Source organism: Oryctolagus cuniculus, chromosome 4, assembly GCF_964237555.1.
Source record: "Oryctolagus cuniculus chromosome 4, mOryCun1.1, whole genome shotgun sequence".
Taxonomy (NCBI): domain Eukaryota; kingdom Metazoa; phylum Chordata; class Mammalia; order Lagomorpha; family Leporidae; genus Oryctolagus; species Oryctolagus cuniculus.
In genome coordinates, this window is record NC_091435.1 from 6176784 (window position 1) to 6180684 (window position 3901).

The window sequence follows — 3901 nt, forward strand, 5'->3', positions numbered from 1 at the left end:
GGAATCCGCCCACCAGTACTGCGCGGTAGGGAAGACGGGAGTTATCTACACTCTGTGTGTGGGGAAACTGAGGCTGCAGATCTTGTGCAGGGTCCGTGGACAGCAAGTGGCGGAGGTGGGGCCAGAGCAGCTGTCGTCTGGGTAGAGAGCAGAGCCGGGCAGCTCAGGCTGGCTGTTCAAAGCCAGGGGCTGGGATTCCATCCTCCCACGTGGCCACGTGGTCAGGGGAGTACGCTTGCTTTTTTTTTTTTTTTTTTTGAGATTTCTTTATTTATTTGAAAGTCAGAGTTACAAGGGGGGGGGCGGGGGGATCTTCCATCTGATGGTTCACTCCCCAAATGGCTGCAATGGCCATAGCTGTGCCAAAGCCAGGAGCCAGGAGCTTCCTCCAGGTCTCCCACATGGGTGCAGGGACCCAAGCACTTGGGCCATCTTCTACTGCTTTCCCAGGCCGTAGCAGAGAGCTGGATCAGAAGTGGAGCAGCCGGGACTTGAACCAGCTCCCATATGAGATGCTGGTGCTTCAAGCCAGGGCATTAACCTGCTGTGCCACAGCGCCGACCCCAAGAATGCACTTTCTGAGTGGGTACCTGTTTGTCCTTGTGCCCTGTTCCAGGAAGCCCCTCCCCCGCTGCCACCTGACACCAAGGGATATGCATGGGAGAGGGGAAGAGAGGATGCAGATTTGGCTCTTGTGTGGCTATGGGGGCTGAGACATCCCATGTTCTGTCTGCAAGCTGGAGCCTCGGGAGGACTGGTGGTGCAGCACCAGCCTGAGTGTGAGGGCCTCAGACCCAGGGAATCTGACGGTGTGAGCCAAAGTCCATGTGTGCAGCGTGAAACAGGCAACCAGGAAGGCCACCCCAGCACGGGAGCCCGTCCCTACAGGGCACAACACACACACACCCCTTCCGTGTAGGTGCCAGTCCGATGGCGGGAGATCAACAGCCAGACGGAGGCATGGCCTCTGCCCTTCCTTCACTTAGTGGCTCCCTGCAGGCCCAGGGGGAATGGGTGAGGCCCGTCTACACCAGGAGGGCCCTCTGCTTCCCCAGTCCTCCGGCTCAAGTACCGGTCCCTCCTGGGAACACCCTCCAGGCACACCCACGGTGGTGCCTAACCAGATCTCTGGGGCACCCCCGACCCAGTCAGGCTGACACATCCCATCTCGTCCACATTTGTCCCTGTGATGTAGAGGACACAGGGCTGGCTGAGGCCTCTGGGCTCCTGGAGGCTCCCCGAGACATGGAAGGAGGTGGCGAGCGATGCGTACAGAGGCCACACACCCAGCCGGGCGGCCAAGCACCGTGGAAGCGAGACTCTGTGGGAGGCCTGGGAAGGTGTCCCTTTGCAGGTGGTGGCAACACCAGGAGGTGAAGAGGGGAGCTGGCGGCAAGTGAGGCTGCGGCGGGGTCTGGAGGCGACAGGACAAAGGACACGAAGCCCGTGCTGGGCGGTGCAGCCAGGAGCGGCTGAGATGAGAGCTCTCAGGAGGCGTCAGCAGGGCTCGGCAGCTGTCAAGGCCTCGATAGAGACTTCCAGAAGATCTGCTGGCGTCCTGGCCCCCGGTTCCCCGCGAAGGTGACCTTCACAAAGTGCATGGAGAATGGAATTAAAGTTAAGCTTATCGGGGTCTAAAAAATATTGAAGTCTATGCCTACCAGGGGTCTTCAAAAAATTCATAGAAAACATATATTGTGGGAAAAAAACTGCATGTGTTTCAAATTTTTTGTACCAAAATAAACTTATCTCTTAACTGCACTTGCCACACACGTTTTGCAGTCCCTTTGTAGGGTCTTTCCGCACACCCTCGGATTAGCTCAGGCTGCGGGGGACAGGCCCGTAGCCAAATAGGACTAAGGAAAGACCCAGAGACGGGGACATGCAGAGCTTGGTGACACAGACGCATGACAGTCGGGGCAGAGCCTGGAGCTACACACCTGGGACCAGCAGCCAGGGAGAGGCACGGACAGGACTCTCCCCTGAGCCCCCGGTCGGACCCGGCCCTGCCAGATCCTTCAAGGTGGACGTCAGGCCTCCGGCGCTGGGAGCGCACGGATTTCTGGGGTTTGAGTAGGCTGCCCAGTGCGGAGCTTTCTAGGAACTCATGAGCAAATCGCGGGTGTTGCCGTGAGGAAGACAACAGCAAGGGGGGTGCTGCGTGGGTGAGGAGGGCGGTGGGGCTGGGGGACGTGCAGAGGCTCCTTCTGTTTTGTAGACTTTACTCCAGGCTGGGTAAGGGACACCTCCCTGAGCCTGGGCCCACAAAGGACGGTGGAGTGGAAAGTGGCAGGACCTCCAGGGCCGGGGCTGCTTCCCTGTGCCTCTGAACTGAAATCCACCACCGCGGGGCCCCCACAGCCAGGAGACCGGGGCTGCGGCTTTCAGGGAGGGCGTCTGTGCTGTGGTTTCAGTGTGGCCCCACAGTCCATCTCCAGGGAGCTTGGTTCCCGGGGCCATGGAGGTGGCAGGTGGAGCCCAGGGGAGGTGACGGGGTTATGAGAGCCGAGCCCCGTGAATGGCGGGTTCCTGGGCCAGTGCTGTGGCGTAGCGGGTAAAGCCACCACCTGCAGTGCCAGCATCCCCTATGGAGGCTGGTTCGAGTCCTGGCTGCTTTACTTCTGATCCGGCTCTCTGCTGTGGCCTAGGAAAGCAGTGGAAGATGGCCCAAGTGCTTGGCCCCTGTACCCATGTGGGAGACCCCAAAGGAGCTCCTGGCTCCTGGCTTCGGATTAGCCCAGCTCTAGCCATTGCAGACATTTGAGGAGTGAACAAATGAATAGAAGACTCTCTCTCTCTCTCTGTCTCCCTCCCTCTGTCTGTAACTCTGCCTCTCAAATAAATAAATAAATCTTAAAAAAAAAAAAAAAAGTGGGTTGCTTGCCCTCTGTGCTCTTGGCCCTCCACTGCACACTATGGGACAACGCAGCAAGGAAGCCCCGCCCCCCAACACGTGGGCTCCTTAACCCTGGACTCCAGAATTGCACAACTTCACCTCAACACCAGAATTCCTGATTTTCCGCGTGATCACGCACTGCGGGCTGGGGAGTCCCAGAGGGTCTCACGCCGGCCTTGGTCCCGAGTAGAACAAAGTCCTGCTCCCAGGGGTGTCAGCATCTCCCTCAACCCTGCGAGAAAGCCTTGTCAAAGGGAGATGGGATCCGACTCAATTCTCACACGGGGTTGGGCAGATAGCTTCAGCCGGTGCAAGGGAGTCATTTACTTACTGAAGGTGTTTGTCTAAGGCGCAGTAACCGTTGAGAAAACACAAACAACTGAGTTTTAACTGGAACTGACGGAGCCAAATAAGATGGGGGCAGCCACCGCGCGAGCGGGACACCAGGCGCTGCAGGGCTTTGTGCAAGAGTGCGGCCACTCCCTCTCACAAGGCACACGGCAGGACAGGACCCGGGAGCGAGGCAGGACCGGGGAGCGAGGCGGCGGCCGGGACAAGCCCCGTCAGGCTGCGGGAGCCCTTCCCGGACGGGGCCGCCTCCTGGAACCGACTGCCTTCTCACTCACACGTAGGCAGCTTATCTCGGGTCTTGTTATGGCTTCGAAATCTTTTAATCTCCCAAGATCATTTGAACGGATCAGCCTCTATTTTTATTCCTGGAGGGAGAAGCAGTGAGTCAGAGACCCGGCCAGCTCCTCTGGACTTGTGGAGGCCTGTCCCTGAGTGTTGAATTCTTTGCAGCTCCAAGCAAGCTAAGGACAGGGTTGAGAGACTGACATGAAGACACGGACAGGACCCAGCCTGTTCTCAACCACAGAGTGAGGTGCACAGAGGAGCATCGAGGGTCACTGTTCATTCCAAGTGGCCCTCTTCCCAGCCCCCACTGCACAGGGAGGTAGGCAAGGCCATGGCCGCTGGCCTTCTGCGCTCGTGAGCTGGGTGCCT

The 3901-nt window shown here is 58.6% G+C and overlaps 1 long non-coding RNA gene across 1 annotated transcript; it reads right to left on the reverse strand.

Annotated features, from left to right (window-relative positions):
• Positions 1-239: 239 nt before the first annotated feature.
• On the reverse strand, positions 240-3558 carry LOC138849226 (uncharacterized). The gene is made up of 2 exons (XR_011387682.1): positions 3228-3558; positions 240-1586 (listed from the first exon to the last, which is right to left on the reverse strand). It is a non-coding gene; the product is annotated as an uncharacterized lncRNA (long non-coding RNA).
• Positions 3559-3901: the final 343 nt, after the last annotated feature.